Genomic DNA, 12,716 nt, shown 5'->3' on the forward strand with positions numbered 1-12,716 from the left:
TTCATTCATCAGGGATTTTTTAGGGGACTATGAGCAAAACATTATTTTCATAACACTTTATTCAAGTGAGGATTTTCATTTCTTGGGATTTATTCCTGCTTTGGGTGGAAAGTTTTACTAAACGATGTTTGAGATAAGTTGTTCAGCAAACTCCATTGAACATTACTAGGGTAAAAGCACTTTGGGGACATATAAAGAAATGACCTTTGCTTGCAAGTGGCAGATCTGATATTCTGTGATACTGTGCTTGTTTATTTGTCAGGCTGCTCATGGAACCAATACAATTTGTTATAAACAATATACACAGAAGACCTCAGTCTGCTAACGAAACCCAAGAGAGCTAAACTCTATTGGTTACTTTATTCCTATATTACTCAAAATGGGAAGGGAATTAGGAAGTGTTTGTTTATTCTAGACAATGTTGACCCTTCAAAAGCAAATCAAATATTTCCTCCCTTAAAATCCTTGAGAGACAAGGGGTGCCCCAAATCTCCAGATTAGATAAGGCATAAGGTGACCAGGTAGTCAATGATGTGGTACCTACTCAAATATAGTTCTCACACTGGCCTGCTCCTGGCACTGGATAGCCTATGATTTATGATTCATTCCTTTATGCTCAGCATTGCCCACTCCTAAAGTCTTCCTTAGAATTCATTTTTTTTTCAGAGCAAATCTCTCGCTGTGAGTTAGTTTAATAAGGCATATTTAGTATCTAAGTTGTAGGATTAAGTTGTATCAGATGATAGGACAGAAACTCTAAAAAGGGAATTAAAGGAGCTGGAGATTCTTGACATCCACCTATTTTGCAGGTTTGCCCCATCTAGGACTGTGAACCCACAAAGCACTTGAGCTTGGTAACTGGAGATAATTGCTAAGTGACGTTTTGACAGCTCAGGAACAGGAAATAAATTTGGTATTTTGAATACAAACAACATTTAAACATAAAAAGATCTAAACGTTAGTTAGCACTTAGGTCAGTTTTAAAATCTACAGACACCTACAGCCCTGAAGAAATCCACCAATGTACTGCAATTGAGTTGTGTCAGAAAAGCTAAATAATTTAGACTCTAAATATTTACCTTTCTTCAAGTTTCGGCTTATTTTAGATAAAATATAAACACTTTCAGAAGACTCAGATAATCCTATTTCCATTAATTTGGTATTTTTTTTTCAGTAGATAGAAACAACATATCTGGTTATTTTTGAAATGATACTTTAATAAAACTTTTATTTTAAAATATAGTCAAGACTACAGAAGAATTAGATAATTTGAACAGTATTAGATAATTTTTTGCAGGCTTTTTCTTTATAAGGGTCACATCACACATAGCAAGCCATCGTTTTATTGACCCTCTTTCTCCTCCTCTCTTTACTTTCCGCCCCAACTTCCAAGTTTCCTCTGAAGCTCCCAGTTCTTTTCTTTCAGTTATACAGAGTGATTTTGATCTTTCTCCAAAGTTTCATCACTACCCAGTGTCAAGGCCTATGAATCTTAGCTAATGCTCCCTGTGGATTTACCAAAGCATTTTCCCAACAAAAGCAACTCTTCCTGTAAGAGGAATTCTTATACTAGCTGCTGTGAAAACAAACAAAAAAACTTCAAACCAAACTCTATCCTATTGTTAATACGACAGAACTTTGGCATCAGCAGGAAATAGCAAATAATTTTACATTTAACTCATGATCATCTCCATCCACTAAAAGAAATCATTACACTTTTTTCCTTAGGTTTAAGTCAGTGAAGGTATTATGCATATTTTAAAGTTCATCTTTTAATCCAAATTTTTATTAAATTTCATTAAAGGGTTTGAGCAACATGGTCAGTTTGAATATTTGTAAGCCAGTGGAATTGACAATGAGTTTCATGAGGAAAAAAGTCACAGCTTAAATCATGAAAAACCAATACATTCTTTTTTAAAAATTGTGGTAAAAATCATACAAGACCTACCCTCTTAACAAATTTCTAAGTGTACAGTATTGTTGACTATAAACACATATCGTATAGCAGATCTCAAGAGCTTTTCACCTCGCATAACTGAAACTTTATACCCATTGCCCAGCAATTCCCTGAGTCCCTCTTCCCCATCTCCCAGCAACCATCATTCTACTTTCTGTTTTATGAGTTTAACTGCTTTGGATTCCTCACAGAAATGAAATCATACAGTATTCGTCCTTCTGCGACTGGTGTTTTTCACTTAGCATAATGTGCTCAAAGTGTATCCATGTTGTAGACAGAATTTTCTTTTTTTAAAGGCCGAATATGAATACAAAGTTCCATTGTATATATGTATATATACATATACACACTACATTTTCTTTATCCGTTTGTCAGTGGACATTTAGGTTGCTTCCGTATCTTGGCTATCGTGAATAATGCTGCCATGAATGTGGGTGTGCAGAAATCTCTTTGAGTTCCTGACTTCAATTCTTTTCTTCAGTTCTGGATTTATATACACCAAGGTGGAAGCTACATCATATGGGAGTTTTCTTTTTCATTTTTTGAGGAACCTCCATACTGTTTTCCATTGAGGTTGCACCATTTTATGTTCCCAGCAACAGTGCACAAGGGTTCCAATTTCTCCACATCCTTGTCGACACGTCTATCTTTTTGATTATAGCCATCCTAACAGGTGTGAAGTGATATCTAATTGTAGCTTTGATTTGCATTTCTTTGGTGATTAGTGATGCTGAGCATCTTTTCATATGCTTGTTGGCTACTTGTATGTCTTCTTTTGAGAAATGTCTATTCAAGTCCTTTGCCCATTTTGAATTTTTTTTTTTTTTTTTTTTGCTGTTGAGTTTTAGGAGTTCCTTGTATATTTTGGATATTAACTCTTTATCAAATATATGGTTTGCAAATATTTTCTCCCATCCCATAGGTTGCTCTTTCAATCTGTTGATTGTTCTCTTTGTTATGCAGAAGCTTTTTAGTTTTTAGTCCCACATCTATTTTTGCTTTTGATGCTATAGCCAAGAAATTAATGCCGAAACTAATGTAATGAAGCTTTTCCCTTTATCAAAGTTTTAGTTTTCTTTTGCTTTATTGGTTAGTGTGGACAATAGACATTGTTACCCTATTTCTGAATTTTCTCTCTTCTTTGACCTCTACCCATCACTGATATCCACCAGCTTGAATCAGGGCTGCCCATGTGCATGGTGTCCTCTAAGGCAGTGCATTGCCAGCGCTGCTTTGAAAGATGGTCCCAAATAAAATGTGTGAAATTATGTAGTATTTTCCATCTTCAGGCAAGCTGTTGCTAATTGTTGGTGTCATCCTTCAACCAATTAAAATCTCATTAAAAGGGGAAAAAGGGGCGTATGAGGTGGGTGTAATGATAGAGTGAGGCTCAAAGATTGTGTCTCTCTCTACAAAAAGTATATTTAAGTCTCTTTATTTTAAACTTTCTCTGGACCACCTAAATCACTATCTCTGTACCCTTGCCAAAAAAGGAATCTACGTTTATAGCTTCTACTTGATCACCACCCACTTACTTCTTAATTTTGTGTAGTCTGACTTCTGTCCTCCACATCATGAAGAGCATGTTGCTTCTAAAAACACTGGTGGTCTCTTTAATCACCAAATCCTCTTCAGCGACTCCTTCTGATGATAGCTTTTTCCTGGAAGGCACGTTCTCCTCGATTCCAAAGCCCTATTCAACTCAACAGCAGCACACCTTTATGGAGTGTTATTCTGTGTCAGGTATTTCCTGGAGTATGGAAACCGAGATAATAGCTGAGAGATGATTGCAGAAACTGCATCATCTGATAAATAAAGATTGAATCAACTGACATGAAAAAACATAATGTTCTTCTAGGGCAGCACTGTTTGACAGAAATATAATACAAACCACATATATAATTTTAAACTTTCTAGTGGTCACATTAAAAAAGTAAAAGGAGATCGGGGAAATCAATTTTAATGTATTTAATGTATTTTAATGTAACTCAGTATATCCAAAATATTATTTCAAACATATAATAAATAAAAAATTATTAATGAGCTATATCTACAATCTTTTTTCTAACTGTCTTCAAAACCTGATGTATATTTTATGCTTAAAACACATCTCAATTTGAACTAGACACATTTCAAATACTTAATAATATTACATGTGTCTGGTGGCTGCCATTTTAAACATTGCCAATCTAGAGTAGAAATTGAATAGATAAAAGAGAGACTTTTTTTGGCTTAGAAGTAGAGTGATTTTTACTAGCATTAAAGAATTATGACTGTCCAGCAATGCAGCGGACTTCCTTTCAGACGAAGCTCTTGAGTGGGAATAAAGCTCAAACTAGGAATGTATTAGCTAACTTTTAATGTCCCTCAATTACTTTGAAAAAAAAAATCAAAAGTAATGCATTTGGGGGCAGCAATTTAGACAATGCAGAGTTGTGTAAAGAAATGCTTAATAATTTCCTCTCTTCTAGTCCTAATTTCTCAGTTATCAAACGTTAACAATTTGGTGTGTATCCTCCTGACCTTCTTCTGTATGTATACAAGGTTATACAATAAAACTGCATGCCTGTGTGCATGCAGGCACACAGGCAGGTTTTTAATTTTAAAAATGAGATCATGAAAAATATAAGTTGTTCCACAGTTTACTTACTGATATATTATTGACATCTTTCTAGTCAGCATATGTGTATGTCACTTATTTTTAAATAGCTGTAGCATCTTCTATATAAGTGATATACCATAATTTATTGAGGCATTCACCTACTGATTGCTATTATATCAGGAGTCTCATGACACATCCTTCAGGCCACCTCTGATTCCAGCCACACTATAATTGAACAATTCCATGCAAATGGAGAGTTAGCTTAAGTTGACAGCATGTTGCTTCAAGCCTGTGCTCTGAGTCTTTTTGCTTTTCTTCCCTCTGGGAATTCTCTAATGGTTGTGCTCCCATCTCTGACCTCCAGTTATTCTTTAAGTTATTCAGGTGGCAGAATCAAGGCTTATTTCCCTTGGGGTAATCACATTCTACTCTTACTTTGGCTTTTCAGTCTTCCCTGTATCCCTCTCCCTGGTCCCTCACTTCCTTCTCTGAAGCACCTTCCAAATAATCTGTGGGTGCATGAATCTTTCTTTTAGATGACAAACAGATCATTTTTTTTACTATTAGGAAACAATGCTAATTGAAACTTATTTTTAAAATTTTGTATATCAGTGCTTTTTCAAATTGCTAAGTATTAGATTCCTGAAACTAAACATGTTATCAGATTACATTTCCAAAAGACCGTAGCAAATCATAGGTCCGCCAGCAATACATACTAATCCCCATTTATACACATGTTAACCATTAGGGGTATTATTACTCTATAATTTTTGCCACTCTTATTTGAACAAAATGGCATGGTCATATTGCTGTCATTTCCTTTCAGTGACATTAGGGAGCTGAGCATCTTTTCATGTTTTTAGAGATTTTTTTTACTACAATCCATGCAGCAAAAATCAATCCCAGGTAGATTAAAGATATGAATGAAGAAACATAGTGAAAGTATTCACAGATAATTTAGGAGAAAATTTATTTGACTGTGTGAGGGAAGACATTCTTAAGCATAAAGGAAAGACATTTTTAAGCGTAAATGAAGATGGACAGTTTTGATTACATTAAAATGTGTTTTAAAATTTTTGTTGAGCAAATAAGACTGAGAGGATTTTAATAAAAAATGCTGTTGTCAAAAGACAAATGACAAATTGGCAAAAATATTCACAAAACATTGAACAGACACTACGAATTGATATGAGGTCAAAGTATCATAGAAAAACAGGCAAAGAATAAAAGCAGAAGAGAAAAGGAATGGTGTCTTCCCTGTTTTTAGCAGTGTAATTTATGTTATTTTTAAGTACATACACACACAAACTGAGACCCCTGAGCTCAGAACAAATTTTTTCAAGAAATTTTGCCCACACAGAGCTTACTTTGACTTGGGAAATAGGTCAACTGCTCTGGAATTTGATGGCCGTATCTATGTAATACAGTCAGAGTTAGGAGTGATCTAATACATTTTGTCTATCTAGACATGAGAAAAACTTCCTTGTATAATCTGGACTACTATTCATACACCTAAATTCACTCAGCCTGCATCTGATTGCTGATTACTCCCAATATATTGGATTAGGCAATTTCTAGACCTTATAAATGCACCTAATTGTGTGTATTGTTCCCTCTGTAGTGTCAGTCACCAGCTAGAACCCCAAAGGCACCACCAGTCTGCAACATTTATTTTGATGTCTTAAAGCATTTAAAAATATCATGTTACACAGAACATAAATTAGATATATTGCAATATAGTGATGCCAGTCACTTGACATTGCTATTTCTTCTCTACTCAATGCTCCATGGTGAAACAATAGTATTTCTTAATCCTTGTTTGTGCTGAATAAAATATCATGAATTTTGGCTCTCTTCCAAAGCCGGTGAGTTATAAAGCAATAATTCTGTTCACACACAAATGAAATGTTTATCTGCATTTGGCCTTTGGACATCACTTTAATGGGGGAAGATTTCATGAGATCTCAGATCCACTGGCTACCTCAGGTGCACCAGAGGTCATATTGATACGGACTTTCTAGACTGATTCTAAATTTAAGACTTCAATAGGCCTGGCAAGTACAAAATTTGGGGCCCGGTTTTCTTCACCAATGAATTAATCACCTTTTGCATGGGAGTCGATTTATTTTAAATGTAGCTAGAGAGAGTAAAAAGCCTCCAGATGCAAGTGCTCACTGGGAGAAGAGAGAAGAAATCAGTCCTTCCCTCTATAGTTCCTACTGTAAAATTCCAGATGAAAAGATGGTTAGTGACATTAGACTATGGAGAATGACCTCAGATGATGTTTTTAGAGCTGAGATAAACAGAAATCTGATACAGTTAACTGCATATTCAAACAATTGAATTTATTTTACTGAATTTTTACCAAATTGCCTAAACCCTTAACTTGGAGGATATTTTTTAGAAGCTAGGTTCAAACTTAAGTTTCTTAAAAACAACTAATGCATAATTAAAAAGAGAAATAAAACTTCTCTCTAGGTCTCTCTCTGTAATTTATTTTATGCTTGGAGCGTGAGGTTATACTTACTGTCCATGGCTGGTCATATGACTCATAATTTACGAGGATTTAGTGTATTGTATAGTTAACGGGTAACTGCCTTGTGAAGCCCGGAAGGGTTTTTTTTTTATGGTCTTGACATGAAAGACCACAGTACAAGTTTATCTGTGAGGCAGTTATGGGAACATTATAAAGTGATCTCAATTGACTGCTGTGTCTTCCATTGACGTCAAGAGCATTTCATAGTTTGGTGTTTGGGTATTTTTAGATCATAAAGGCATGGCTGATGTATTTATGGCATTAACCTCTGGCCCACAGATTTACTGTTAACCCTTATCATTTGTTTTTAATAGAGAAGCAGCTATGGAATGGCCAAACTCTTCCACTCCTCCAAGTGATCCTTTTACCTGAAAAAAGAGGTCATTAAATATTTCACTCCCATGCTATGAAATGAGGGGTCTTTTGTGATTAATTTAGAAAGAAAATGTGATTGGGGACAAGAGCAGGAGACGTGGAGTCTGACAGAGCAAGTGCAATTTACTATATTTTCATATATTCTTCGATTCCGCATGTGTGGGAATGTGTATATACATATGAGGGCTGTCCTTCAAAGTGGTCCTCTTATGAAGGCATATACTTACTCCAGTGGTGGTGGAACCTTTGTTTAACAAATAGTAAGGTTAGAATTTTAAATGTCAATGTTTCTAATAATATTTGGCTTTTCTAATAATAGTTGGCTTTAATTATGTAAAGCAGTTTCTAATTTTATGCATCCATATGTATCCAACTGAGATTTGAAAAGGCTGAAGACTGTTCAGTGGTGACTCTGCTTGCCCACCCTTCCAAGCCATTTAATTTCAGCTAGTTAAGATACTTGATGAAGAGAGCCATGGGGTGGGAATTCAAAGGGGGCTCCTGTTTCTGGCCCTACAATTGGATTTGTACGACATTGGGTAAATCATCTAGCTCCTGAAAGAAATACGTAATGCTGGCCTCTGAGCAATGCTGTGAATGTCTTTGATAGTCACAGAGAAAAACGTCCATGTAAAACTGGCTTACAGTGTTTGTCTTCTCAAGAATTTGATATGGCCAGTCTCTTGTGAAATAGGTGGCTAAATAGTAATCAGGTGAAAATGATCTCCCTGAAGTAGTGTGTTCACTTTGTTCATTCTGAAGTTTCACAGCCATTTCTAAGATACAAGTTAATAAAGATTTAACACTGTTACTAGTGAAAAAAGCTCTAGGCTTGGAGATGGAAGGAAGCCATGTAATGGGCTAGGCACCTTATTTTATAGTTCTAGGGACAAGAAAAGGTACTTCATGATTGTAATAACCTTTCTATTTACTTTAGCAGAGTCTAGGCTAGAGTTTGTCTATACCACAGTCTAGACCAATTTCTATCATATACAGGCGAATCCCTGCTTAAAACACTGCAATGACTTCTGGTAACAAATAATGCTGACTACACAACATAGACTTATGGAATAACTTTTTAGAGTCCAGCAAATTGTATGTTACTCAAAATTGACTGGTTATATTTTAGTAAAAAGCTATTCCAGTATTATGCCCTTTAGGTTGATTGTTTAATTTTTCTTAACTTGAGTCTTTTTATCAGAGGAGTGGTTTATGCAGTGTTTCTCATAATACACACACATCCAGTAACTTTAAAGAATAAATAATAGAAATGAAAAAGAAAGAGAAATTCTATATGATAAAAATCTAATAGCTATTAATTATTGGGTGCTTATTAGGTATGAGTCTCTGGGCTAACCATTTTACCTGTATTATTTCATTTAAGCCCCTCAATAAATAGATGAGGTATCAACTATTGTTATCATCCTAAGATTGCAGGTGAAGAAATAGGCTTAGAGAGATTAATTAATTTACACAGGATCTCACAGCTGGTAAATGGCAGAACAGGGTTGAAACCCAGACAGCGTGACTTCTTTAGGAAGTGAGTACACACTGTGAACTATACACAAAGTAGCAGCTTAGAAAAAAATGATTAAAGGACAAAGTCTATCATTTCATTCATACTGAGCCAGATTCCCTCAGGGCCTTGATTCCCAATGGTCAGTAAGTATAGCAGGTAGTGCAGGTCTGTCCTGCCAATACCCTGGCCCAGGGTGGGCTAAGCAAGCCAGTGTTGGGGACCATTGGATCGTAGCTATGTCTCACTCCCATTGTCCTGAGAAGTGCAGAAGCGATTGGGCCTGACCAGCTCTGGCCTGGAACCCTTGGGGTGTGTGGCCAGCAGTCTTGGAAAATTGCTGTCTGCTCAGTATGATGGCCGTTCTCCCATGGAACCCAGGCTTCCTTTTGCTCCTGAAATGACTTTCTGGCAAGGTCTTCTGCTGTTGCATTAGTTATGATGGCTGCAGGCAGTTTAAAGGGCAAATCACCCATTTATAATCCTAACCCTCGATGATGAAGAAGACAGGGAAGTGCGCTGAGGAGTAGAAATGATGCTAAGTTACACTAGGCTCTGAAGGTGCCATTCCTGCCTCAGCCCCCGCAACAACGCTCCCTTCTACCTCATATCCACTTCGGGATTCTGTGTGAGATTTTGCATTATAGCGTATTTCCTGGTAAATACAGATTTGTAGTCACCAGTGTGGTGTGGATGCCAATTCATTATTCCTTTAGGGAGAAGATGTACTCTTAGCTGCAAGGGACACATTATATTGTTATTATCCCTTATTTTATTATTATTAAGGAATATTATTATTATCCCTTAAAAGGATACAGTTAATAAAATATTAAGATATGACACTTTTGCAACTGACAGATCTTTATGCCTTTTTCTTGTTAGGAATATTATGCCTTTTTTGGGTCAGGATATTAAATCTAAGAAAGATTTGAAGACAATGTATTTAGAATTTAAAAAAAAATTCCTTTGGAGGGAGGAAGCCCTTTCATAAGTTGATGTAAATGGAAAAACTTTGGCTCTGATTCCGGAAAAAGAATCATGCATGGAAAACCCCCAATTAAGAGGTCACTTTTAACTGAAAGTGAAAGAAACAAGTTCAAAGTATAAAACCAGAGAAAGAGCGACAAGGTAATATTCTTTAAGCTGTAAATAAATGTGATACTTTTCCAAAGTGTTATCTTTGGGAAAGTTATGATGTCATTTGCCATTTTTCTTGATGTAGATTATTTGATCATCTCTTTAGAAAATAAAACTAAGTATTTCTTAAGAACTTTGAGAATTCCTAGTCTTACATGGAAAGAATCCTCTTAACTTTTTGATGTTCCTTTAAGGAATTTTTTTTTTTTTTTTTTTTCCTGAAGGAACTGTTCCATTAACATTTTATATAGAGTTCTCTTAAGAGCGGGTCCTAGGCGAGGGGGCTTGGAGCATTTTCTCCGTAATTTGTCAGTAGGGGTTACTTTGCCTTCTGTCATACAGTGCCGGAGATGATTTGTATGTCATTGTATTTTGTGTGTATTTGCGATCTTTGAGTTGTATCAGTGACGAAAGAGGTGTGTCCCTGGGTTTTTTTCTGAGAAGGATGGTGTTTGGAGGTTTGTTTGCCTGCTGGAGTAATTCTGGTATCAGAATTTTCTGCTGGCACTTGCCCTCTTCCATCCCTTATAAATCCTCCCCCATAATGCTGTAGGAGGAAACTTCAGAACTGTGTTTCTTGGACGATTTTGATAGTAGGGTTCCAAATGGGCAGGACTCCTCCAGTGAGATGCTCTTCTATAGGATCCCAGAGGTGGAGGGGGGAGGGGGCAGACTTTTTTCCTGCACCCTGGCAGTGGTGGTGGATTGATGAGTAGACTCCCTGAATGTCCAGATGCGAGTGGTTACCATCTTACCCACGTAGCAGCCACATGAGGCTGAGAAGTTAGCAGCAGCTGTTCGCATGGTTCTGATTTTGGGGGGCAGCAGTTTCCCTTCTCTTTGTGGCCACAAACTTGAAACTTCTGACAGCTCCTCCTGATTTTTGCTCCTCCAATCTTTCCAATAGTTTTATAAGCTCCTAGTTCCTTATACTGAATCCATTCCTGGTTAAAAGACTTAGCATGGTTTCTGATTTCCTGGCTGAATTCTGACTGACACAGGCGATTTTCTCCACATTTGGTTTTTTTCCAGTGAAGAAAGCTTTCATTTATGGTTGCTGGAGTCCACTAAGCTTTGGAAGAGAAATTTTTATATGGGTTTCATCTTTAGGAAGGCCATGAGATTTGGTTTCATTTTATTTTTTAAAGTCCATTCAGGAGACCACACAGCTTTTAATCAAAATCACTCATGATTAATGAAATCTCCTTCTAGCTGAGTTAATAATGCAATTTGCATGTGTCAGTATTTTAAAGAACTGATTAAGCTATAAATACAAATGTAGCTGTAAAACAAATTTAATAACTGAGGAAGGGAACGTGTTTTGTTATATCATCTTTGCAGCTCACTTTCAATTGTGTGGTTATTGTTAAAAATAAATAGAAAAAAATCAAACATGTAAGCTGGGAACATCACTCATTAGGAATCAGTGTCTTTCTGAACTTGACCCAATGATGAGATCATCCTCATTCACAGCCTATGATTTCAGGGTAGGCAGTACAGTATGGGCAGAGAAGAGGGACTTCTAGAGCTTTGTCAGGGTGGCATGGGGACGTTTTCCAGAGCGACTTTGGGTTAGAGAAGTTTCTCCCACCTGTAGCCCCAGCCTTTTCTGAGGATTTCAGGAAAGTATCCTCCAGTGAGTTGTCCATCTCAGCCTTTTGACTTTGGGTCACAGAGTGTCTCTTTAAAGCTGTTGATAGAGTTCGTCATTGCAGACAAAGACCGAGGGTCATCCTGTTCTTAATGCAGGCTGGGAGAGGGAGGGCTTTAATTCTTCCTCTTTAAAGGAAGTAGTGTGTAGAGCAGCTTGTAGAGTATGGTCCAGGGGAGCAATTCTCAGCTGCTGCATCATGACCTTCAGGTGAGTTCCTAGATAGTAGGAGAGAGAGAGGTGGAGTAAAGTAGCAGTGAGTTATTGAAAGCATGTCATTTATGTAAATTGGATATACCTAAACAACCACTATGTAGGTGACCTTACACATTTCTGTCGCCTCTGGAAAACTATAAATCCATAAGGAATGGTTGTATGTAGAGGGAAAACCACTTCACTAAGAGGCCAAAGACCAGAGTTCTGGCTCCCACTTCATCTCAGAGGGCCTGAGAAGTTACAGTCCCCTCTTGGCTCTAGTTGTCCTGTGCATAAAGTGCTTTTGCTGGCAGGGTTCTAAACAGGTGATCTCTGAGGTTTATTCTGGCTTAGGGTCTATATCTTTATCATAAATGTTTGAGTATTCATCCAAGGTCTCTCCTAGTTTCGTTCCTAGTTTTGCTACGTTACAGTGCTTAGAAGAAAGCCTGGCATGTAGGAAATGCCACATAAATATTTGGTCTCAATAAATAGTCTCTTTCCTGATTTAGACAATCAAATGACAAACTCTGCTTTATTTCCACACCACCCAAATGACATTCTGGCAATTTTCAGCCTTTTGGTTAAAGAAAGAAGTAGATCCTAAGCTTCATGATCAGAAAGGAATACTTTGGCACCTGCAGGGGTTCAGGCAGCAGTGGCAGATTGGGTGCCATCTAAATATACATAAATTATATATATTTAGAAATACATATATTTTAACTACAATAATCTAGCTAATCAACA

General features: G+C 36.8%; 1 protein-coding gene across 4 annotated transcripts in view; it reads left to right on the forward strand.

Moving 5' to 3' along the window:
- ZPLD1 (zona pellucida like domain containing 1) overlaps positions 1-12,716 on the forward strand; it is a 335,223-nt gene that overhangs the window by 10,249 nt on the left and 312,258 nt on the right. For 3 of the 4 annotated variants that reach the window (XM_045503822.2, XM_045503821.2, XM_045503823.2), the window contains exon 1: positions 10,052-10,114. The exons of the other annotated variant lie outside the window; for it this stretch is intronic. The gene's annotated coding sequence lies outside the window, so the exon portion shown is untranslated. Of the gene's footprint in view, positions 1-10,051; positions 10,115-12,716 lie in introns of those variants that run through there. 4 annotated transcript variants of the gene reach the window in all.

Source organism: Camelus bactrianus, chromosome 1 (genome assembly GCF_048773025.1).
Source record: "Camelus bactrianus isolate YW-2024 breed Bactrian camel chromosome 1, ASM4877302v1, whole genome shotgun sequence".
In the NCBI taxonomy this organism is placed as follows: Eukaryota; Metazoa; Chordata; class Mammalia; order Artiodactyla; family Camelidae; genus Camelus; species Camelus bactrianus.